This window comes from Trachemys scripta, chromosome 2 (assembly GCF_013100865.1).
Source record: "Trachemys scripta elegans isolate TJP31775 chromosome 2, CAS_Tse_1.0, whole genome shotgun sequence".
Taxonomy (NCBI): Eukaryota; Metazoa; Chordata; order Testudines; family Emydidae; genus Trachemys; species Trachemys scripta.
In genome coordinates, this window is record NC_048299.1 from 218240090 (window position 1) to 218264588 (window position 24499).

Genomic DNA, 24499 nt, shown 5'->3' on the forward strand with positions numbered 1-24499 from the left:
CCAGAGCAGTGGGTCTTGGAGTTAACATCCACTGAGGTACATGGTGCTGTTTAATTATTGTTTCAGGCTCTCTACTTACGGAAGTAAGTAAATGAACAAGTGCAGTCAGACTCCTTGAATTTATTACACAAGTTTCACATTTTTATGCTTTTCTTCATAACAATGAGGACTAGAAACCTCCTCTTTTTTAAATGAAAGCTTAGGTTCTGGTGTAATCAAATAGCTGTAGAAACTGGGTCTCTGGCATGAATTTACAGCCCCGAGGCCTTAAATCAATCCTGCTTACTTTTCAGGTATGACAATATTCATTCCTTGTCACATAAACCCTAAATAATAGGGAGTTTTGACGTTGGGTAATGGAATCCATACAAATATCCTGTGAGCAGGTTGTTGATATGCAGCACTGATACTTTGTGGATAATAGTAAAATATATTAGCTGGAATAGTTGCTGCTGCTCCTATACTGGCTTTTGGGGCTGCTGGTTCTACACCCTCTCAGCCCTCTTCCTTTGTGCCAGTCTATTCAGGTCTGCCTCCCTCCCCCACATGCAGTGTGTAGGAGGTGAAGAGGCCGCTATACACAGCCGTTCTGCTTGTGCTCTTCTTATGCAGATAGCTAATGTCTGGCCTAGCTGTCCGAGAAAGCCTGGGCAATACACACCTGGATAAACTTCACTTCTAATGAATGGGATAGGTTGTGATAGCAAAAGGGTGAGAATCTGTGTCAAGGGACAGTAAATCAAACTCAGCCAGAGAACTGGATCAAGGGCTCAGATTAGGAATGTGGAAAAGTATGAGCAGTCATATGGACACCTGGATGTGTAAATGAGTAGACAAATGGAAGTAAGTACCTAAATGAGCAAGTCCATATGTGAATAGTGAAAGTATCAGTACACGTGTGCTGGCACAGACCAGAGGAAGAACAGTTGTCTAAATGAGCTTTAACTTTTGTGTGTGTATCAGATTTGTATTTGCTACTGTTTTTGTATATTCCAAAGATGACTTCTGTGAATGCAAAAGAAATATTCCTTACCATCTCTGCTACTAAGATTGACAATTATGTAACAGAAAGATTAGTCTAAATTATGAGTCACTGGTCAGCTCCCCGGGACATAAATAGGCATTGAAAACAATGGGGCTATGCTGACTTACAACAGTTGAAGTTCTAGCCTACTGTGCCAAATGCTGCTCTCAGTACTACATATAACCATTGACTACATTAAGTTCAATGAAGTTCCTTTAGATTTTTCACTGGTGCACATCTGACTACTGTAGTTAAAGCATGCGACATAGACCAATTAACAATGATCAAAATAAATGAACTTCTTCTGTAAGTGAATTTCTCATTTCTTGTACAAAGGGAAAATGAACATTGCTTTTACAGCTGTATAATTTTGGAAATTCTCCTATGCTGCCTGAAGTATCCCATCTTGCCTTAATGGTATTTAATCAAAACCATACATTTTATGGTGAAGTAAGTTTTCGGGAGCCCACTTTCAAGGATCTTTTGGGTGAAATCCTGGCTCTTCCCCCGCTTTCAAAGATCTTCTGGGGGAAATCCTGGCCCCATTGACGCCAATAACAAAACTCCTTTTGTAATGGGGCCAGGATATTACCTATTATTTTTATCACTGCTACTTTTTTATATAATGCAAATAATATTAAAATGGATGCAGCAGTTCTCATATCATCACAGGCCAGCTCTGGCAACGGGCTGCTAATCAGCTTCCACTCCAGCGTCACAAGAGCGTGTCTAACAACAGCCCGGGAGTGAGTGTGTGTGTGTGTGTGTGTGTGTATTTGCATAAAGAGTGTGTTTGCCGGTAGAAAAGCCCCGCACCAGCCCTGACCCCAGCCTGGGCTGCCCAGGGCGAGTGACCCTTTGCCCGTGTGTGGGTTGCAGAGCCCAACCTCATGCGCTGGCTCGACGGAGGCTCCCAGCCGTTCCAGCCCATTGTGTGTGAAGCATCCCCCACAGTCCCTTCCCATTTCAGCGTGGACCAAACCATTGCACTGCGCCACTAGACGTGCGGAGCCGCCGTCTCCCGAGCGGTCGCTCACCCTAGGCAAAGGCCGGGAGGCGGGCGCAGCCGAGGGCGGGCGTGCGAGGCGAGGGGAGGCGCGGGGCAGGGCCGAGCCCGTAGCTCCGCTCCCCTCCGCGCGTGGGGGCAGTGGGAAGAACCCGGCTGCGCTCTGCCTCCCCCGCCGCCAGCAGCCGCAACAGCAACAGCGCCCGGGAGAGTTTCATTCAGTGCCGGGAGGAAGCGCTGCCTGCACGGGAGGCGCCTGCCCGCCGCGGGGCTCGCTGCTCTCCTCCTCCTCTCGGCGGCTGCTTCCCCGCCTTCCCCGCAAGAGGCCGGCTGCCCCCTGCCTGCGCGGAGCCACCCCCGGAGCAGAGGCGCCCGCGAGAGGCCGGCAGGGAAGGTAAGGGCGCCGCGCGGGAGGCAGATCTGCGAGCGGGGTGTCGGGGGGAGGCAGTGCCGGGACTGCACGCGCTTATTGTTGTCCCAAGCAGCTGCAGCTCCCGCTGCCTGCCCCCCAGTGTAATATTGCGCGGAGGCTGGGCTTCCCGGAGCTCGTTTCTGGGGACAGCAGCATATTCTGCAAGATTCAGAACATCTGTGGGCCTCGGGGTGTCCCCCCCGCATGTGTCCCCCTTTCCTCTTGTGATGTAGGCTCTGGTTCGGGCTCGTTGGGTCTGGAGTTGTGACAGCAGGAGGTGGAAGTTTCCCCAGCAGCTCGGGAAGCGGAAAGCTGTTTTTAAAGGGGGGAGGGATTGGGTGGTTTTGTGTGTGTGCCGACGGAGCCTGCAGCCTTGTAGCTAGCTGCAAAGAGAGAGGGAAAAGTTATGATGCCGAGGTTGGACGCACGAGGCTTTCGGAAGGATTTTCCTTGTAGGGTTAGATGTTTGATGCTGGAGGGATTTGATAGCTGATACTAAACTTAACAGGGCAGATGCACTCTGCAGGATCCTGGTGCCTAGTTGGGAGGTTGCTGCTGGAAGTCTCGAACCCTTGAGCTGTGACAGTTTTTCTCTGTGCATTTGATTTTAATGACACTGTTGCCCTTTAAGGAATGTTTCTACTCACGTTCCTCAGTGTTTGCAGGATCAGTGCCTAAGCAGGAGTGGTGGGTTGTGACAAAGAGAAGTGAAAAGGTTGTTTGTCTCTCGTAGTGCACAATTCACTTCTCAGAATAAGATGCAATAAGGTGGTGGGATACCGCTGCTGTTGGAAAACCCAACTGCCTCGCTGCATAGAGACAAATTGCAGTGCCAAATTTTTATTAGTTCTTTTTACTTAAGACCAGGTTATTGTAGTTCTAGTAACAGGACAAGCCCTCCAACTCTTTTTTTAATTTGCTTTCTTCACCATAAAACTGCTCAGAAATAAAGTGGTTTGGTTGTTCCTAAATTCCTCATTAATGGCAAGGGAAAACACATGGCCCAGGAGACAGAAACCGAGAGTAGCTGTTTAACCCTTCAGATTTGTTTTTCTGACTCAGAAAGAAGTGTGGACTTCCTTCCTCCTCTAATTCTCTTTCTCTGTGATGCAGGGCAAAGCACAAGGCTTCTTCCTGTGGGTCAGGCTTATGCCCTGTTCAGAATCTGGTACACATCTGTCACAACATTACATGAAATTAGGCCTGTCTTGTGGCTAGTTTTTTAAGGACCCCTGACAGGTTTTGTTTCAAGGGAGGATTTGACTCTGCAGGAAACTTTAGGTGAGGGAAGAGAGAAGATTTATCCAAAATAAAATGCACAGGGGTGTTTTTCTATATTCCCTTTCCTGCTATTATTGTGATCTAGATTATATTTCTCTTAGAAAATACTTGCTCAGAGCCATTGCTCAGAGTTCAATGAAGTCAATTTGGTTTACATTATCGTTGGAAAGGTAGCGATGTGTCATATGACCTAATATGTGATCACTTGTAAGGGGAGGAGATGGTCTGTGAAGGAATGAAGTCCTTCAAAAACCTAGTCTAAGCAAATAGAATGTACAATAAGAAATTATGTGCCAGAATCTGAAAAGTATATGCATTTAAGCACTTAACTTTGCAAGTTTTACTTAACATGAAAATTCATGTAATTTGCATCTTGATCCCTGTTATCTCAGTGTTTAAGATGAAAAAATTGATCACACTTAGGTTAACTCAGACATACTGAAGCTGATAGCTGCTTTCGCTTCATTATATGCAATTGTCCCTTGTACTTAAAATGACAGCATTAATTTTCTTGCCTAAAAGACATAACATACCTTTAAAAGATCTGGGAATGTAGTTCTTTTTATAACTTAGTTATAGGTTTTAAAAATTGTTTGTATTCCTAACTCTTTCATAGATTTCCTGGGTGACCTTGGGAAAGTAATTTAACCTTTGAGCCTCATCTGTAAAATGTCCTTACCTTTTCTAACATATTGATGCTAAATGTTCATTTGTAGAGTATGGCTGATAGGGCTGATGCTATAAAAGTATAAATGTTAATTTGTTACAAAAATGTTATATCACTACTTGTTCTACATACAAAATCTGTTGCATGTTCTTAATAGTAGATGGTGTATGTGCACTGCTTTGTGTGTGTGTAGACAAAGGGTACGTCTATACTTACTTCCTGGTCCGGATGTTAGCGATCGATCTTCTGGATCGATTTATCGCGTCTTGTCTAGACGTGATAAATCGATCCCGGATCGATCCCGGAAGTGCTTGCCGTTGATGCCGGTACTCCAGCTCAGCGAGAGGAGTATGCGGCATCGACGGGGGAGCCTGCCTGCTGCGTCTGGACCCGCGGTAAGTTCGGACTAAGGTACTTCGAATTCAGCTACGTTATTAACGTAGCTGAATTTGCGTACCTTAGTCCGAAGTGGGGGCTTAGTGTGGACCAGGCCTTAGACTAAGTACCTCACTTATTTTTAAATGCTCTAAAAAGATCAATTTAATCTATTCCTTAGTGCTAAACATTGGCATGCCCCTTCATGCTTCGACCACCATTCCAGAGCACATGCTTCCATGCTGATGACAGGTTCTGCTCAATAACGATCCAAAGCAGTGTGGACTAATGCATGTTCATTTTCATCATCTGAATCAGATGCCATCTACAGAAGGTTGATTTTCTTTTTTGGTAGTTCGGATTCTGTAGTTTCCGAATTGGAATGTTGCTCTTTGAAGACTTCTGACAGCATGTTCCACACCTCATCCCCCATTAGATTTTGGAAGGCATTTCAGATCCTTAAACCTTGGGTCGAGTGCTGTAGCTATTTTTAGAAATCTCATATGGGTATCTTCTTTGCATTTTGTCACATCTACTGTGAAAGTGTTCTTAAAACAAACATGCTGGGTTATCATCTGAGACTGCTATAACATGAAATATATGGCAGAATGCAGGTAAAACAGAACAGGAGACATACAGTTTTCCTCCAAGGAGTTCAGTCACAAATTTAACTAATGCATTATTTTTTTAACAAGCGTTATCAGCATGGAAGCATGTCCTCTGGAATGGTGATTAAATCATGAAGGGGCATACAAATGTTTAGACTATCTGGCACATAAATACCTTGCAACACCAGCTACAAAAGTGACATGTGAATGCCTGTTCTCACTTTCAGGTGACCTTGTAAATAAGAAGCGGGCAGAATTGCCTCCCATAAGTGTAAACAAACTTATTTGTCTTAGTTATTGCCTGAATAAGAAGTAGGACTGAGTGGACTTGTAGGCTCTAAAGTTTTACATTGTTTTCTTTTCGAGTGAAGTTACCTATATAAAAAAAACTACATTTGTAAATTGCACTTTCAAGATAAAGAGATTTCACTATAGTACTTGTATGAGGTGAATTGAAAAATACTTTTTCTTTTGTTTATCTTTTTTACAGTGCAAATATTTGTCATAAAAATAATATGAAGTGAGCATTGTACACTTTGTATTCTGTGTTGTAATTGAAATCAATATATTTGAAAATGTAGAAAAACATCCACAAATATTTATAATAAATTTAAATTGACATTTTATTATTGTTTTTAACAGTGCAATTAAAACGGCGATTAATCACGATTAATTTCCTTAATCGAGTTAATTTAATCGCTTGAATTAACTGTGATTAGTTGACAGCCCTATCCTAAATGTATTAAAATATGTTTGTGGAGTAAAGAATTAGTGTGTCATTTGTTCTGTTAGACTAACTCTATGGTGAATTGTTTTTTTCTGAACCTTGCAAAGTATCCGGCAACCTCCTCTGCTGCACAGTGTGATTAAAGCCCTGATCCAATAAGCACTTATGCATGTATTCATGGTACTAGTGTAACTAAAGTTGAGCATCAGCATTGCATGATTATGTCTTATCTGTGCAGAAAATGTGATATCTGGAAGGGGTGGCAGAGATGTGGCTATGTAGCATTCTTAACAATTACTAGCAGCCCTTTCCGAGGCAACAATTTTTGTCAAATACCCGTGGTCATGAGAGCTGTGGCTGAGATTTAACTCAGAACAGCTACTCTGCATGGCATGATCCCAGTCAAAAGGGCCCTAAATTACACGGCAATTTGTCACAGATTATTGTTTTGTGTTTCAATGTTAACTTTTTCAGGGTTTAACAGTCTTTGGATGTTGCAGGCAGGTGCCATAGGAGGTTTCAGTGGCAACTGGGCTAACTGTGGTGGTGGTCATCATGGGGAAATGGAGTGGCAGGCTTTCTAGGGTGGATGTCCTGAGATCCTCAACTGTAGGGCTTTTACAGAGATGCTTTTACACCATGCAATTAAGCAACCATGCCCCTTGCCTCTTCCATGCAGCTGCTGATCCCTCCGCAGAGGGATCAAGTTTCCTATGTCCTCAGCCATGTGGAATATTTATTGTAACTTTTTTCACAAGAGTTGATAATGTGGTCCATGTTTTTGGTGTATGGTTTTTGTTTTTGTTTTTATTGTTACCAAAATAGTTATATCACTAAAAACCCTGGTGTGCATGTAGTTACACTGGTATAAAGGTGACTTCCACTTTCTCGTATGGAATAGCTATCATAGATCAGTATAAACTGTGTCCAAACTGGGAGGGTGTTCTGTTTTAACAATACCGGCATAGTTAAAGTGGTACACCTTTCTAAGTGGACAAACCCTAAGTACACCATGGTAATTTCCAATTCCATATGCAGCCAGTTCACCATATTTTACTACCTTGTATCTTTTGATATTACTTTTTTCTTTCTTTCTTCTTTAGTTTTTAAAGTTAGTATCAACATTTTCAGTGTCTGTTCCTTGTGGACTTCTGACATGGTGGGAATGTGAAATCTCAGATTGTTATTGGAAACTTTCAATGTGGGAACATTCCTAGGAGGAAAAAAAAAAGTAATGTGACTCTTTTTCTGAAAGTATATTTTGGTATTCCAAATTGGAGAGATTACTGAAGTCTCATTTAAAGTAAAGAATAAACTGACAAAGAAAAAGGCCCAAGACAATTTCCACGCCAAAAAACCTGCATAAACTACAGTTAAGGTTGTAAATATATATAGATTGCTTAATTAAAAAAACCCCTTAAATATATGTTGTAATTTTCCTAAACATGAACTCGAAATTCAGAATTAAGATTACATGTAAATGTCTGAAAGTAAAGAAATGCACGCTGCAGATAAACCAAACAACCTTAACCCTGCTTCCCTAACACCACCTCTTGAACAACAGAAACCGGAAACAATTCTGTAGTAATGGTGGGACACGTAGGCATGCTGGTAATTGAATGAACTCTCCCTCCCCCACTCCCTCCCCGCACCCCGTCTACACTCTTGAAATGGTTTGGGGTTATAAAAAGTAATACTCCTGTCACATGATGGGGGTGAGTAGGGATGAGTATTTATTTACTCTGATGGCTACTGTGTTGTTTTCCCTTTTCATATGGGGGAAGAGGAGAAATGTAACTAAAATATAACCACAAACTAACACGGACAACTAAGAAAACACACAAATGGAGAAATCTAGGATGGAGGTCAGAATGAATGACCTGAACCCCTTGATACATAAAAGGACTATTCTTCCTCTTTGTGGACCTCTGCCAACAACTATTATCTCAATGGCTTTCTAATCACATGCCTCTTCTTATTCTAAGAGTTCCCTTTGCAATGGTCTTGTTTGTCTGCTGAGTAGGATCTGCCATATAGGGCCTGTTTGCTGCTCCCTTGTCCCTTTAGGTATGAATAAGAAGCAAGTACTTTTGGAAGGGACCAGGGGAAGTCATAGTGCAATGATGGAAGTTATAGGGGAAAGGCATTCATGTTTAGGGTCCTGGCCTGGAGCCTGTAGCAGAGAAAGGACATGCCCTCTCACCCCCTTGAGTGCCACCTAAAGTGGTAGTGTGGAAATCCATGTGACTCAGGATTTGAGAGCCTGGCAGTAAGGGGCCTAAGAAAAAAGGTGTTTGTTGTTTTAGGGAGGGCTAAAGAACTCTTTAGCCAGATGATTGGTGAAGGTTGGTAGTGAAGCCTTAAATTATAACAGGTGTGAATGCTGTAGTCCTAGGAGAACCACTGATGTATTTTAATTCTGTGCTTGGGACCTTTGTTATCCTGGAAGGAGCAGACTTTTGCTTTGACCAGAGGGCCAAAGCACTAAAATTCACTCTATGATCAAAGAGAGCAAGGGCAGACAGACAATGGATGCATCCTGGCACCAGCCTGCTAAGCCGTTGTTACAGACAGACTTTAAGTGCAGCCAAGTGCTTCCTTCTTCTCCAAGAAGGATGATGACAAAATTACATATGGACCATTTAATAAAGAAATTTAGCAGATATATGTGAGTCTAAGGCTCCAAACGTGACCTAGTCGAATGAATTGTGCCTCTGTTCAGGCACCCACACGGTACACCTTGCAGGGTTGGGCTTTAAGACTGTAAATTCAGGCTTTTGAAATTCAAAGGTGAATGTCTAAAACAGAAGGAAAATGTATGTCAGTAATGTGGACAGATTTTTGGAAGAATCATTAAGAAAGTAAGACATTTTGGGTAATGCTTTATGTATCAGAGCAACATCAGTGCTCTTGAAATTGCTTTATGCCAGTTAAGGGTTTTAATTGATAAAGCATATGTATAATTTTCTTGGGAAGTAATGCTCTTGCAAAGGCATAGTTAATCCAAAATATGATAGTCCAGATTTTTAATGGTCACCTTAAATGCATGCTTTCTTTCAAGAGGAGCTGTAGCAAACTTGAAGTAGCTGTGTTCCTTCTAGGAAATAAGTGTAAAGAGACTGTGATAAGCAGTCAAGAGGATAATTTAAGAATCTCAAGAAAAATTGTAGTGGATGTCTTAGTAGCATTTAGTATTCATTTATTGTATGTTTTCATTTACTCCTGTCTCTGCTTTATATGAGTGTGTTGCTTATTGTTAAAATATTATCATTAAAAATTATGTGACTTCAGCTACTTTCATTTTTACAGTGTCAAATATTAATCGACAACACTTGTGTAAGGTAGGCAAGTACTACTGAAGTATTAAAAATGACTAGTTAAACCCAAACTCAAACAAAATCCGTTGCAAAGCATAGTATGTAATGTAGATCTCACTCCTCATCCTGTCTTTTATCGACAGTATCACTTTATTAATTTGCTTTTATAATCTGAGAGTTTGAAAAATTGCATTTATAACTGTGAGGAATTTTTTAAGCTTGTACTGGTCAGTGAATATATATCCAAAATCTTCTTAATCTCAGTCAAGAGAAAACAAGAGGGTCCTTAATACTGCAGTTTACAAACTAAGACATGGTCTCCACCTAAAATTTAGGTCAAACAAATTGTATTGCTCAGGGGTGTGAAAAAAATCACACTCCTGAGAGACATAGGGGCTTGAGCTAGTGCAGGGGTCGGCAACCTTTCAGAAGTGGTGTGCCGAGTCTTCATTTATTCACTTTAATTTAAGGTTTTGCGTGCCGGTAATACATTTTAACGGTTTTTGGAAGGTCTCTTTCTATAAGTCTATATATAATATATCTAAACTACTGCTGTATGTAAAGTAAACAATGTTTTCAAAATGTTTAAGAAGCTTCATTTAAAATTAAATTAAAATGCTGATCTTAAGCCGCCAGCCTGCTCAGCCCGCTGCGGGCCTGGGGTTCCGTTCACCTAGGCCGGCAGCAGGCTGAGCGGGGCCTGCGGCCAGACGCCGGGCTGAGCGGGGCCTGCGGCCGGAACCCCGGCCGACAAGGGGCCGGCAGCCAGAACCCCAGGTTGGCAGCGGGCTGAGTGGGGCTGGTGGCTGGGACCCCAGCTGGCAAGGGGCCGGCAGCCAGAACCCCGGGCCAGGGGCCGGGACCCCAGACCGGCAGCAGGCTGAGCGGGACCCCGGCAGGCAGCAGCGTGCCATTAAAAATCGGCTCGCGTGCCGTCTTTGGCACGCGTGCCATAGGTTGCCGACCCCTGAGCTAGTGCTTTCAGAATAGCTGTACAGACAGCACTTTGAAGTTGTGGCTTGGGCTGGAGCCTAGGCTTCAGAGTCTGAGCTTCAGCCCAAGCTACAACTTCAAAGCACTGTCTGTACAGCTATTTTTAGAGCACTAGCCTGGGCCATGCTCGCCCCAGTCCAGTCTGGAGGGCTCTCTCCAAAATGCTGTGTAGACTTACCCTGAGAGGAATGTAAGAGGAGAGAGACATATGACGATAGTTGATAGTATTAATAGTGAATTTGTGAATGGGGCCATAAAGGGGTAGTGCTCACATTAATTAAACTTGTACATAAAAATGGGAGGAACATTGGTATATATTAAAAAGTTCAAGTTCCATCATAAGAGCAAGCTTTGAATGGGTGTGGGGTGGAGATGGTAAAGGAAGAAGACAGTGAATCATTATCTTTGGTGTTAAGTTACAGAGGGATTTTACAGATGCCCTTAATGACAACTGTAAAATATTTTTTCCTTGATTTTTCCTACTATGTGCATATTATTTTTTTAAAAAGGGGAGGGGGAATTGGGGAAAGCAAAGAGGAAAAGGAGGGGTTGTTTATTTCCATCACTCGACGGCACCTAGTTGCATGAAAAGAAAGCAGACAAAAGGCAAGAATCCCTTCAGGTATTTTTTTTAATTTTTTTTTATTATTTTTTATTATAAATCTAACAATGGCTTCCAAGAAGGTAATTAGGTGATTTTCTATTTTATCATTTAGTGTAAAGGGTCCCTTTTCACATTTGTGTTTATTCAGTAGCATGTTAAACGTTATATATAGAATTTACTCTACCAGTTGATAAGGGTTGATAAGGGTAGCTGCTGTTGTGGTTCTGAAGAGCCATTAACATGCCTTGGAATAAAAGTCAATGTTTTGTTCTTGCTGGCAAGTTAAAGAAGTATGGGCTGGATGAATGGACTATAAGGTGGATAGAAAGCTGGCTAAATTGTCGGGCTTAACGGGTGGTGATCAATGGCTCCATGTCTAGTTGGCAGCCGGTATCAAGCAGAGTGCCCCAAGGGTCGGTTCTGGGGCCGGTTTTGTTCAATATCTTCATTAATGATCTGGAGGATGGCATGGACTGCACTCTCAGCAAGTTTGCAGATAACACTAAACTGGGAGGAGTGGTAGATACGCTGGAGGGTAGGGATAGGATACAGAGTGACCTAGACAAATTAGAGGATTGGGCCAAAAGAAACCTGATGAGGTTCAACAAGGACAAGTGCAGAGTCCTGCACTTAGGACGGAAGAATCCCATGCACTGCTACAGACTAGGGACCGAATAGTTAGGCAGCAGTTCTGCAGAAAAGGACCTAGGGGTTACAGTGGACGAGAAGCTGGATATGAGTCGATAGTGTGCCCTTGTTGCCAAGAAGGCTAACGGCATTTTGGGCTGTATAAGTAGGGGCATTGCCAGCAGATTGAGAGATGTGATCATTCCCCTCTATTCGACATTGTTGAGGCCTCATCTGGAGTACTGTGTCCAGTTTTGGGCCCCACACTACAAGAAGAATGTGGAAAAATTGGAGAGAGTCCAGTGGAGGGCAACAAAAATGATCAGGGTGCTGGGACACATGACTTATGAGGAGAGGCTGAGGGAACTGGGATTGTTTAGTCTGCAGAAGAGAAGAATGAGGGGGGATTTGATAGCTGCTTTCAACTACCCGAAAGGGAGTTCCATAGAGGATGGATCTAGACTGTTCTCAGTGGTAGCAGATGACAGAACAAGGAGTAATGGTCTCAAGTTGCAGTGGGGGAGGTTTAGGTTGGATACTAGGAAAAACTTTTTCACTAGGAGGGTGGTGAAGCACTGGAATGGGTTACCTAGGGAGGAGGTGGAATCTCCTTCCTCAGAGGTTTTTAAGGTCAGGCTTGACAAAGCCCTGGCTGGGATGATTTAGTTGGGGATTGGTCCTGCTTTGAGCAGGGGGTTGGACTAGATGACCTCCTGAGGTCCCTTCCAACCCTGATATTCTATGATTCTATGATTTGTCTGCCTGTGTTCATGTGTTGTCTCTTGTCTTATACTTCGATTGTAAGTTCTTTGGGGCAGGGACTGTCTTGTTCTGTGTTTGTAATGCACCTAGCACAATGGTCCATGACGGGGGTTCCTTGGTGCTACAATAATACACACAATAAATAATAATAATTTGCCTCTGTCATCTGGCAAAATACTAGTCTATAACCAGTTACAGGTCTAATAGACTCTGTAGGCCAAATTAATTTCTCACATACACATTGTGCAAATTAGCTGAGGTCTGTAGGACTGCATGAGGTGTATGTCCATGCAGAATTTGGCCATATGTGTCCTTATGTATTGGATGACTCTAGTTCTATGATTCAGAGAATGCTTTTGGATTTTTTTAATGATGTTTATCTAATCAGTCTCATAGCTCTTCAGGTCCAGGTTGTTTCCCACAAAATGACAGTATACTTATGTTCGTATCTTGGAATTAAGAACTCTTATAGTTTTGGATGCAGCACGTAGTGCTGTGTAATGGGATGAGTATACACCTAAAAGGAGGAACATTTTATAGCATCATTAATAAATTTAGTCATCTAAACATCACTAGTTTCAAATTCTGAGAGACTGCAATGTGCAAGTTAAATCTAAGTGCATGGTTCCTACCAGACATATTACTTCTTTCTTTTCAAGTAGGGACAATTCTGGAGTGTGTTACTGTTCATCTTCCTAAATTAATTCTGGAGTGTTTTGCTGTTGAGCTCCCAAAATATGCTCATTTTGTTATTTTTAAGAATTGGGATACTGGATGCTAAAAGTTTCAATGAGCTGCAACCTTTCATCAGTTAAAATGGCAGGCTGCTTGAATGAAAATTTACATATTTCAGTCCAGCTACTTAGAGTGAGCAACTATTTTCCCATTTAAGATGTTGTCAGATATATTAGATAAAATCACTGGATAAAATTTGATACGGTATATAATTATTTTTACAATAAATCAGTGATTCATTAATCAATATTCATGAGTCATTGTAACAGCCCCATTAGATGGGAGACTAGAGCCCTAATCCTGCATATGGATCTGCATGGGCACATCCTTGACACAATGGTGGAAAAGTCTTTGCATGGATCCCTTGGGGACCCTGTGTGAGGGCTACCTGGCTAGATCCCTTTGTAGGGTCAGGGCACAAGGCACTATTTTTTCTTATACTTATTCTCTGATATTTTCAGTAATTTCTTTCATTTATTTGGGGTTACTCTGTTGCCCCTGTCTTGCGGTGTGCCCTGTGCAGGTGCAAGGGTCTGCCCACATGAATCTCATGGCAGTACTGGTTCCTGTCTTGGCAAACTGAATGACATGGTAGGTTATTTACTTATTCCCATAATACAAGAACTAGGGGTCATCAAATGAAATTAATAGGCAGCAGGTTTAAAACAAATAAAAGGAAGTTCTTCTTCACGAAGCGCAAAGTCAACTTGTGGAACTCCTTACCTGAGAAAGTTGTGAAGGCTAGGACTATAACAGAGTTTAAAAGAGAACTGGATACATTCATGGTGGTTAAGTCCATTAATGGCTATTAGCCAGGACGGGTAAGGAATGGTGTCCCTAGCCTCTGTCTGTCAGAGGATGGAGATGGATGGCAGGAGAGAGATCACTTGATCATTGCCTGTTAGGTTCACTCCCTCTGGGGCACCTGGCATTGGCCACTGTCAGTAGACAGGATACTGGGCTAGATGGACCTTTGGTCTGACCCGGTACGGCCTTTGTTATGTTCTTATGTTAAAGGGAAACTGTCAACTAGAAATCAGTTTTAAAAAGAAAGAAAGAATAGTTTCAGGTGCTATGCCTGCCCTTAATCCCCCAGCCAGTTTGTGTGTTTTTGAAAACACATTTTCCTATTTTTAAAAATTTCTCTCCCCTCTTGCTGTCTGAAAGATCCACACAAAGAAAAGGAGAAACTGATTCTAGTGAAATTAGGGTTACCATACGTCCGTTTTTTCCCGGACATGTCTGGCTTTTTGGTAATCAAACCCCCGTCTGGGGGGAATTGCCAAAAAGCCGAACGTGTCCGGGAAAAATACTGCCGGCCGGGCACTTCCCCTCCCGCGGCTGCTGTGCTCCCTACCTTGACTCTTCTGCTCTGTTTAAAGCCGAGCTGCCTGAGCGCTACCGGCTTCGGGCAGCCCCCATGCTTCTGGACCCTGAGCCGCCAGCCGGGCACTTTCCCTCCCAGGCTCCGGGGGCGCAGGGTCCAGACGCATGGGGGCTGCCCAAAGCCGATAGCACTCGGGCAGCTCGGTGCTTACAGAGCCCAGGAGTTCAGGGAGCACAGCAGCCACCGGAGCCTGGGAGGGGGCGCAGGGTCCGGAGGCATGGGGGCTGCCCGAAGCCCGAGTGCTACCTGCTTCACGGTTTGCCAGGCAGCCTCCAGACCCTGCGCCCCCGGCTGGGTGCTTCCCCTCCGGGCTCCAGCTGCACAGGGGAAGCGCTGGCTGGGGGCGCTGGGTCTGGGGGCTGCCCGGCAAACCGTGAAGCTGGTAGCGCTCGGGCAGCCCTTTTCGCGTGGCTGGAAGGGAGGAGGGGGAATGCGGGGTGCTCAGGGGAGGGGACGGAGTTAGGGCGGGGACTTTGGGGAAGGTACGGAGTTGGGCCGGGGCCGGGAAAGGGGCGAGGCCAGGGCCCTGTGGAGTGTCCTCTTTTTTTTATTTTTTAAATATGGAACCCTAAGTGAAATAGAACATATAGAAAGTGTTGTCAAATGCACAATGCAGTGAACTAGAAAGCAAAGTAAATACGTTTTCCCCCTAATTTTTGTTATTGTAACTTCAGGAGTTACTTGCAATGATAGATGGTAAGAAATTCGTGTGAGAGAAATTTTAAGATGACAGTGTTTCTTTAAAGCCTACTTGTGGTGGTTGCAAAAAGAGTTTCTTTTTTAAGAATGAGATGCTATTTTCCTTTGTATAGGTTTAGCTCAGGGATCGGTAACCTTTGGCACGTGGCCCACCAGGGTAAGCACCCTGGCGGGCCAGTCCGGTTTGTTTACCTGCCACGTCTGCAGTTTCGGCCGATCACGGCTCCCAACGGGGGCTGCAGGAAGCAGCATGGGCCAAGGATGTGCTGGCCTCTGCTTCTCGCCGCCCCTATTTGCCCAGGACGGTGAACCACAGCTAGTGGGAGCTGTGATTGGCCGAACCTGCAGACGCAGCAGGTAAACAAACCAGCCTGGCTGTGTGCCAAAGGTTGCCGATCCCTGGTTTAGCTAGAAATCGATGAGTGTCACTTCTCTTTTCCTCATGCTGTCCCCCCAAAACAAAACAAACCTGCAGTACTTAAACAAAAGTAGCTTTGTTTTTACATTTGTTATATGAAATGGCATAACTCCTTTGGGAAAAGTCTTCCTCTCACAGGAAGAGTCAAAACTCTTTAAGCAAAAAATCTGCTAACAGACAACACAACATTTATTAGTTGTACAGTATTAGATTGTCTAAGATAAAATCTTTCTTTAGAAATGAATGAAAAAGGGCAAATTAAGAAAGCTCACACACAAATTGGCATACTTTCCTTTCAGCGCATACAAATGTAGGTGCACTCTGGGGCAAAATTTGCTGTGTTACAAGGATGTAAAATTGAAGGAACTTTGTTGGTGTTCCTTTGTGTAATTGTGAGTGGAACTTGCAAAGGGATTTTTCAAAGCAGTGCCTGGCAGGAAAATTGTATGCCCTCTTTTGGTCACTCTGAGAGTTGAAAGTATTTTAAAACTATGGGAAGGTTGCACCTCTGTATCTTCAGGCTGTCTTGGAACTCAGGCTCCAGCTGTGCACTCAAACATCAAGTTTTTTAGAAGATAGCTGTTGTGTGAAGCAAATGCTAACGGTTTTCTCAACTGAAATGAGCCTGCTCAGCAAGGAATCATGCTGACTCTATGTGGTGAACACAGCATGATAAGAAATCAGAGACCCAGGAGACATGCAAGGTGATACACCTTTTTAAATTTGCCTGTGTAGGCTTTCTTTGGGAGAAAATCTGCACAAAAGGAATGCCCAGCAGATCAAGGGCTGCTGCAGTATGGTTTCTCTCAAAATTTGTCATAAAAATGCAAGATTGTGTCAGGAAGCATTTTTTGTCAACAGCCCTTGGACCACTGAAAATCCCCCTGACTCAGGGACTCAGTCACCTACAGTATGGTAAGTTTCACTCTATGATCTGTTAATGCGACTGCAGGGGCCGGAGGGATAAGCAGGGTTGAAGGTGAAATGACCATGCAGTTGGGGGTCACGACTGAAAAAGGAAATGGAGAGTCCTGCCCAATTAAGGCAAAATGATGATGGCAGAATGCCTAGCAGCTCTGCCGGCAACAGCAAGCCAGTGGAAATTGGCCACTGGGCTCCTACCATAAGATAGGCGATTCCCATAGGAGGTGTCCTGCATATGGGGAATTAGGGTTCTGGACACAATAGGAGTGACCTCTCAGGGATCAACTGACTCCTCCTACAGCACCATGGCAGCACACGAGACATTTGTTATTCCATTTAAGGTTTATTCCTCCCCACAACAAACAATATGAAATGTTGCAACACTCCGTAGCATTCAACATTTTCATGCAAAATGTAATCATTTTTAAACCTGATCTTGGATGTTGCTGTAGGAATTATGTCCATAGTCCAGTTCTTCTTCAAGTGATGGTCCCTATTGTATTCCATTGAGGGTCTAGCATGCACACCAGGCATCCGGAGCCAGAGAATTTGAAAGTAGACCTGTCCATTGGTCTGTATATGTGTCCTTGCTTTGCCTCATGGTTTCATCCAAGGCGATAAAGGATTGGGTGGACGAACTGCGTCTCCAGTTCCTTTTCACCGTCACCTGGTCCAAGTCAGAGTTGCTAGTGTCCTCTCATCTGATGCACTTAAAAAAATAAATAAAGTGTTTGAATCAGGGTGGATTTGATTTATATCATGATTTAATTCACTAGTCAGGAAGACTCGATTTAATCATGGATTTCTACATAAAAGTGCAAAAAGAACAGGAGTACTTGTGGCACTTAAGCTTATGCTCTAATAAATTTCTTAGTCTCTAAGGTGCCACAAGTACTCGTTCTTTTTGCAGATACAGACTAACACGGCTGCTACTCTGAAACCTGTACATAAAAGTGCATTCTGGTTGGTTGTTATAACCTTAATACATATTCTTCACAACTCAGAGATAGATGAGACCCAAACTGGGTCTCTTTTACAGCCTGCTGCCATTATAGATTTTCCCTTCTAGTCAGAGAATGGTATGGTAGATCTCAAATCAATGAAGGCTACACTCAGAAAGATCTCAAGGCTTCTGGAATATGCTGCTCAAACAGTTTCATTTTTGTTTCTACTGCCTGTCCCTCCCTTCTCACATTTATCTCCAGACTTCTTCTCCTTGTCCAAATCTATTCCGCCCCCAACAATCTTCTATTCCTTGAACTTTTTGAAACTTTGCACTTTTGGAGAGAGGTAAGGGATTGACTCTGTGTACACAAATTTGCAGAGAGACAATAGGGTTGAGGTCTGTTATTTCTCAGCTCTATATTTATTTATTTAAAAACATTTTTGCTGTTAACAAGCATGTTATTTCTGGAGACACAAATCCACAGTTTGAGAAGTGCAAAACTAAGCATCTCTGATGGTATCTTCTAGACTTAGCACTGAGTCCCATTGGGTATATAGAACGATTAACCTAAATAATCTCTACAGAAGCCCCTGGAACCTCATAAGATTAGGTCCCTAATCCATGTACTATTGAACTCATTTACAAAATTTTTCTTAAACATTACATGAATATATTGTCTCATACTATAGAATTTGAATTTATAATCCCTATTCCATGATGAGATATCTTTGAGTTATAATGTATCTTAATTAAAACTATCTTTTTTCCTCAAAAAGCATTTTATCAAAAAAATCCTATTTAAATAAAAAAAATCATTTTTTTTAATGTTTTTTAAAAAAATCATTGATTTTTATCCACCCTGGTTTGAATTGTGTATAGTTAGTTTTTCTTCTACGGTTTTACTGTTTTCTTATGTAGTTTAGTTTCCAGTAGTAGTTTTAGTAGGACTGGGATTTGGGGGAATCTATTTACCAATTCTCTCCCCCAGCACCCACATGTAGGTCAGTACCCGAGAAGGCTGGGCTCTATGCCTCAAGAAGCACCTTATGGAAGTTGCCATGAGGCAACTCAGTCAGACCCAGGCCAGGGAACATCCCTCTCTCCCCCTGTACATCAGCCTGAGCTAGCCAGGAGTGCACCTCCAGCTACTGAGATCAAGTCTGGTTCTGGCGGTTCCACCACTATGGACTCCATGCTAGGGCTTTGTTGGGAGGCAAGGAAGCATGTGCATAAGCATGGCAGTAAGTCTCACTCCAAACTGTGGAAGGACGATGCCCCTTCCACGAGTTGCAGCCACGGAGAGGCAGCGTGTTTCGGGGGCACAAGCCTGACAAGAAATCGCAGAGACCAGTGGATCCACCGGTACTGAGCACCTAAATCCACACACTCTCAGTGTCAGCCTCCCTTAAGACAAGGTATCCATCAGTTCCAGGACAGTCCTCCACTCCAGCTAAGGAACGGTACCATTAACACTGGGGCATTTGGAGAAAGCATCGAAGTCATATGAGCACTTCACTCTAGGGGAACTGAGATCTCCATGCCTTCCTCTGCGAACTGTACCTAGGGAGGTCCAATCTCCTCTCCAGGACTTGCCAAAGTCAGGTCATGCCTCGACTCATTCTTTTGTGGTTTACATGCTTCCGCCGGCTCCGATGGTACCACCATTGGAACTGGGATCTGAGTTCTCATCATCAGAGGATTCCGATGGAACGCAAGGGCCACCCATTTCCTACTGCCAGCACAAGTACCTGAAAGGACTGCCAGTAACGTGGCAATACCTTGCTCTCCAACAGCAGGGAAGTCACTAGTTGTCCTCTCCATGGGGCCCTTCGCAATATCTGCTGGATCCATCTTGCTGGCTCTATTGGCAACAATACCCACCCATTGGGTGAGGGAGGCTTTGCCCCTCTCCCTGCTTAGGGCACCCTTGAGCAGGCACTCCAAACCGATTATGGAGGATGAACTGCTCAGTCCTGTTCTGACGGTATGGCTGGATCAAGAGTATTTTCCATCGTCCTCTCCAGATGCTCCTGTAACTTCAGCCTCCCCCTTGTTTCCAGATGACTTTTGGCAATTCCAAGAACTTCTGCGAAGGGTGGTGGACAGTCTTTAAATTCCACAGGAGGAAGTGGATGACAAGCAGCACCAGCTCCTAGGCATCTTTTATTCCTCGGTACTGAGCAGGATTGCTCTACTGATCAACGATGCCATTGTTCAACCAGCCTGAACAGTTTGGCGTACCTCAGCCACTTGCATGCCTACTCCCAAGGGGGCAGGGAGGAGATACTATGTACCAGCTAAGAGATTGGAGTTTCTTTTTCACACCCTCCACCCAATTCCCTCATGGTGCAAGCAGCAACAGAATGGTCCAGGCAGCAACACCTGTGCTCCAAATGCTTAGACCTCCTGAGACATAAGGTCTTCTCTTCAACAAGTTTCCAATTTCATTTTTCAAACTACCAGGCCTTGTTGGCCAAATATGTCTTCCTTAATTATGGCAAATTGAAGGACTTCCATGAAAAACCTGCCCAGACGTCCACTGTGGCCACCCTCCTTCATGTGCCACTTCCAGACATATGTAGGGCGGCCACGTGGAGTTCGGTACATACTTTTGCCGCATGCTATGCGTTGGTGCAGGACTCTGACCGATGCTCATTCGGTGTGTCTGTCCTCCGTTCAACTGTCCCGTTCTCTTCCTCCCACCCTCCTCTGAATTAGGTACTGCTTGTTAATCCCCCTCAGTGGAATACAATAGAAGAAGAGGAGGTTACTTACCTGTTACTGGAGATGGAGAATACTGTAAGTTTGGGTACGGAACTGGTTGATTCACCAACTGCCTCACATAGAATCATAGAATATCAGGGTTGGAAGGGACCTCAGGAGGTCATCTAGTCCAGCCCCCTGCTTAAAGCAGGACCAATCCCCAATGGCTTAACCCTTCCGTCTGCAGACTCTTTAAGCAGCAGAGGCCAGATGTTCACTCATCTTCTAATAGGGATGAGGATGCAGTAGAAGGTAGACTTTCTCCTATGGCTCTTCCCGGTTCAATACTGCAGCACACTACCTCCTGCTTTCCAGGGGGATGTAGAAGGTGAGGCTCCTATAGATGAATTAACTTGTGCAGAGGCTCATCTTATGGCTTCTTATGGGAACACTGAGACCATTCTGTCCAGCTTGCATGTTGAGCATGCTAACTGGACCAGAGAAATGTAGATCTCAGTGAGACACAAATTTAATTAACTCATGCATTGCTGGCTGAGTTACAACAATTGATGGGCCAATACAAACATACCAGATGTTGGCTGTTCAGTCTTGGATGGCAGTTGTGACTTAGCAATTTCCTGCAATATCCTTGAAAAACCTTATTGAATTATGTTTAAGTATTTTTGGAGTCCATTGTATTAAATGAATGGTTTATGTATCTCTGTGGGCTGGGATTGTATGAAACCTCCCTCTAGGTGGGAAATGTGATATGAAACCTGGGAAGTGTTATGAACTTCAAAGGACTGTATTGAACAATGGACAAGACAAGAATGAACTTTTGGGACAAACCGGGTCAAGAGGTTGCCTGGGGAATTTCTAGGGGGAGGTGAATGCAAATTCTCCACCTCCAGTTATGCAAAAACCCAGCCTTTTGAAGCTATGTTCTGAGGAGAGGACCATTGTCTGCCGATGACCTGCTCCTGGAGTCTGAAGATCAAAAGCCCAAGCTGTATAAAGGAAAGACAAACCTATTCCTGGGGGTCTTTGTTCTGAGCTAAGGCTGTTATGAATTTGTAACAACAGAAAAACCCACTTGCAGAGGTTTGAAGGACCGAACACCTGCCTGCGCTCCTGCTGGAGTCAAGAGATGATCTTTGGTAAACTTGTTAAGATGTGTAGGTTTTTTTTATTGTTTTAATGTTTCCTCTGTAATGGTTTCACCTTAAGAATAAATGTGCTTGCTTAGAAAGAGCTGTATGGTGACTTGTAACTGCTGCTACATGGTTCATGCACCTTCAGCAACTGAGGAAACCACAGATGCTGGCCTATTTAGATAATCTGGATTTCTGGTGATATCACACTGTAAGCAGGGAACTGTGAAACCTGGGAAAACCCCGGTCAGGAGGAAGAGAGATGTGGGTCTCTACCCAAAAGAGGAGACAGCTGAAGACAGGAGCCTAGAATGGATGACCTGGGTGGACCATGGTGGGGGAATACAGATGCGTTTGTCATGAACTGTGGCAACAGTGTAAGGGTTATTGCAGCGGCATTCTTTTTGGACCCTATTATAGAGTTGATAGACCGACATTGCAGCACCAATGGAGCACTTGATTGATGTCCCCCCCAGTATGCATAAAAAAGTACAAAATAGAAAAGGCAGCCCACAGGTGCAGTCATTCATCTTTTTCCTGCTCTTCTTTTCCTGTTAGAATACACTGGGCCAAATTTTCAAAAGTGCTCAATACTGAGCAGCCCCCATTGAGATACCTATGGCAAAATTTGCAAATGAGCTTAGTACCAGATGTGCTAAGCTTGTTTGGGATCTGGCCTAATGTGCTCAGAGTCACATAGAAAAATTTTGCTTTGACCATGTCGCCAACACTATTCAGCTGGAGCATGCAGAGATCTATGTGTGTCATGTGCAAGCTATTGAGGATTCTAGCACAGTCCCGTCAAGAACAGGGGTTGTCCAAGGTGAACAGTTTACAGACTGAAGGGAACCGAGTCTCTGTTTTGAATCAGAGTGATTTAAAAAAATAAGCATCTAATTGTTATGGGGTCGTTTTGTTTTATAACAGCTGCTTATTTATGGTAGACATGAGATACAAGCATTGAACTACAGCTAAATGATAGTTATACTTTCAACCCATGATATATTGAGCTAATGATAAATCGGTGTACTTACAAATGTTATGTAGTCTTATTTATGGAATAATTTTAAGGTTTTGTTTCCTTTTAATATTTGATTGCATTTGCACCTGAATTAATATTGGTGCCATATGGCTTACCAACTTCCTTTTTGCAAGAAATCATTCTGACACATAGGTTGTCTAATATTATCCCCTAATTATAACTGCTCTGGACCTGAATGCCCTTTTTTTTCTGTATCTAGCAAATGCATAGAACTGCTTGTTTTAAGCTGAATTTCTAGTGATGAGAAACAAAACTTGTTCTTTAGATACTGAGATTAATTTTTGTGGAATACTTCATCCTATTCAGTGCAACGTCGTAGAAACATAATGCTTGAAAATCAGGTCAACTCTCTTCCTCCGTTGAAAAGGCTGATGAATGCTAGCAAGCACAATGCAGGTGGTGGTAATACAGTTCTTTGTCCTCGATGAAGTAAAGTTTGTTAAAATAATATGCTAAATTGAAAGCAATTGAGTAGCTTTTTGTGATCTATTGTAAATAGTCTCCTTTTCTGGAGTAGCAATGATGGACTTCCAGTGGGTTCATTAAACATTTTCAGAATACATATGCTTGGTGCATAATACCTTCTTTTGTAGAGAATATATAGAAGAAGAAAAAATTTCAATAAGGTTTTTTACAAAGTATAATCCTAATGATTGGAGTATTAGGATGAGAACCTCCTTTGCTTGTATAGAGTAAATGTATGACCAGGCATTACTTGTTTAAAATTGTTTCGCATATACAAAATGACCCGATTCTTTTATGCCAAGGTTTTAGGCTCTTCTTATCTGGCAAAGTCGAGATCTGCACAGTCCCCTCATATCCTGTTATTGGCAAAGATTATAATCTCTAACAGTGATATATAATTTTGTGCATCATTTTAGTTTGTTTATCTTGTTATTGTGCCAGATATAGAACTCTTATATAAATTACTTAATTCAAAAGGATACCTTGAAAGTAGTAGTAGTCATAAAAAACACAGGTTTTTGAGGAGTTGTAAGTAGCAAATTATGAAGTCTACACTCGTGATAAACCAGTCATTAAAGGTTATGATAGTGAGGATGGAAGAAACTTCATGAGATTCACATTGCAGAATTTCTAACAAAAACTCCCGTGGAATAAACAGTTTTGTTGGTGGAGTTTGAGAGAGTAATGTTCTGCTCAAAACAGCTGCTCCGGCACACTCTGTACCACTGGGGGCTCCTCAGAAATGCCACTAAGCCACCATCTAGACCCCTGTTTCAGGACCCTTTCATGCCTCAGGTCTCTTTGGCAGCTTAAAGTATAGCACAGGGATCGGCAACCTTTGGCACACGGCCCGTCAGGGAAATCTGCCGGTGGGCCGGGACAGTGCGTTTACCTGCAGCGTCTGCAGGTTCGGCTGATCGCAGCTCCCACGGGCCATGGTTCACCTTTTCAGGCCCATGGGGCCTGCGGGAAGCGGTGGCCAGCACATCCCTCAGCCCATGCCGCTTCCCGCATATCAAATATAAACCAACTGAAATGAAGGCATCTGGTTTATTTTGTTGTTTGTTCATACAATATAAGTAGTTTGATAAAGGGAAAACGTATAAAGAAAAACTTCAATGTAATTGGCTTTAGAGGTCTTTCTTACCATGTCACGAACAACAGCTTTATTACTTGTTAAATATTTTTAACAATTTCTTCAACCAGGATTTAAAATTTTCCCTTTTGTGCCAGTGATCCTTAAGTAATTAACAATATAACTTGCTATTAATACTGCATTTTAGTTGGGTGAGGTTGTACAGTAGCTTTACATACTAGATGCCAACATCTAGACACACAGATTCTAATTTGGCCTATATAAAATATAAACCTTCCTTGGAGGTTTTTAAGGCCCGGCTTGACAAAGCCCTGGCTGGGATGATTTAGTTGGGAATTGGTCCTGCTTTGAGCAGGGGATTGGACTAGATGACCTCTTGAGGTCCCTTCCAAACCTGATATTCTATATGCAAAAGTAGTGTGTTTTGTTTTTATTTACTTTCCAGTTCATAAAAACTTGCTCCCATTTCATAGATTTTAGGTTCATTTATGAATTACAATACATTTAAGGTCTATATGTTGGTTAAAGTG

General features: G+C 43.1%; 1 protein-coding gene across 2 annotated transcripts in view; it reads left to right on the forward strand.

The window, feature by feature from the left end:
* The first annotated feature begins 2107 nt into the window (after nucleotides 1-2107).
* Nucleotides 2108-24499, forward strand: part of FAM110B (family with sequence similarity 110 member B) — a 168346-nt gene continuing 145954 nt past the window's right edge. For both annotated transcript variants that reach the window (XM_034762968.1, XM_034762971.1), the window contains exon 1: nucleotides 2108-2424. The gene's annotated coding sequence lies outside the window, so the exon portion shown is untranslated. The remainder of the gene's footprint in view (nucleotides 2425-24499) is intronic.